The sequence below is a fragment of the Schistocerca nitens genome, chromosome 2, assembly GCF_023898315.1.
Source record: "Schistocerca nitens isolate TAMUIC-IGC-003100 chromosome 2, iqSchNite1.1, whole genome shotgun sequence".
Classification (NCBI taxonomy): Eukaryota; Metazoa; Arthropoda; class Insecta; order Orthoptera; family Acrididae; genus Schistocerca; species Schistocerca nitens.
The window spans coordinates 188,438,034-188,439,621 of NC_064615.1; the positions used below are offsets into that span (position 1 = coordinate 188,438,034).

Consider the following 1,588-nt stretch of genomic DNA (forward strand, 5'->3'; position numbering starts at 1 on the left):
TGGTTAGCTTTTGATCCGAAGAAACAAGTGTTCTTATATGATTCAATATCCTCTATTAATGTGATCATAATAGCACGTAATTCTATAGGATGTATGTATTCGGATAACAGAACTTTAAGATGTTTCTGAAATAAATTTAATAAACTATGTGCAAAATAAATGTAGCACTCTGACAATTCACTTTCTCCGTCAGACAACAAAGACCAAAGAAGCTTACTGCACTCATTCTCACCCTCTCGGAAGAAATACATTTTGGTCATTTTCCATACAAACAAAAGACTTTCCACAGCTGAAGTAAAGTTGCCCAACTAACTAGAATATGTCGAAGCCCGGCATGATAATCTTAATTAACAGAAGCAAAGGAATCTTTAAGCAGCTCCTCTGTTTCAGCACTGATAGAAAATGCACAAAAATACTTTACCACAAGATTTTCAATACTGAAAGATAATTTCATGCAGTGTTTAGCTGCATTATGCAAGACGTGGAAATTGCAGTTAGTTTAAGGTTATTTAGGTTCAGATTTTGTAACTTCTGAAACACCAAGCAGATGTGACCATGATCAAAGAATAAATTAATGATATGAATGGAATTCTAAAAATACTGAAGCACTCATACTTCAGTACTGAACACCGAACAAGGGGCTGAAATACTGCACACATCAGTAAAAAACCGAACATTTGGCAACCCAGATTTGAAGTGGTGAGAGGAAGGAAATAAATGCGAAATCTGGCGACCACGACAGGACAAAACTGGAAATCTTTGGACACCAATGAAGGCTGAAAATCAGTCATGCATTGATGCATCGCCATCAGTAGCGCTTCTGAAATGCAAGTGACATTGATCCAATGCAGTGTGTTCCTATTTTCCGGTTTTAATCTTGTAGTGATGGTAGATTGGGCTGAAAATGACATTACGTAGTATGACATGATAATCAAATGAAGACCCTAAGCTGTCGACAGGCGTTGATATTTATCAACGAGGACACTTGAAAATGTGTGCCCTGACCGGGACTCGAACCCAGGATCTCCTGCTTGCATGGCAGACGCTCTATCCATCTGAGCCACCGAGGGCACAGAGGATAGTGCGAGTGCAGGGACTTACCCCTTGCATGCCCCCTGTGAGACCCACATTCCCAACTTAATGTCCACACACTACATTCATAGTGCCCCGGTCCAATACACTCATCGATTGTGGCAGACATTGTTACCGAGTCCTGTAAGAGTTCGGGGAATGCGTGTGCATCCAGCACAGGAGAAGGTCAATGGCCGGTTAGCCTTAACTATATATGAAGATGGTATCTGTTCTTTTGGGCATGTCCGAAAGAACAGATACCATCTGCATACATTACGTAGTAGTTATACCTCAAAAAAATAAACCAAACGTACCTAGTTTTTGTTTATTTGGAGCTGCATGTGCGAAAACTTGGTACACAGTGATATCCTATCGCCACAATGCTACAGCATGACGATCATTAATCTCATGGACATTGAGCTGACTGGGTACGCAGTTTCTGTTCTGGCAAAGGGTTCAAAAATGGCTCTGAGCACTGTGGGACTTAACATCTGAGGTCATCAGTCCCCTAGAACTT

General features: G+C 40.8%; 1 non-coding gene across 1 annotated transcript; it reads right to left on the minus strand.

Moving 5' to 3' along the window:
- Window positions 1-996: 996 nt before the first annotated feature.
- Trnaa-ugc (transfer RNA alanine (anticodon UGC)) lies at window positions 997-1,071 on the minus strand. Its single transcript has one exon. It is a non-coding gene; the product is annotated as a tRNA-Ala (tRNA).
- Between the last annotated feature and the right edge of the window lie 517 nt (window positions 1,072-1,588).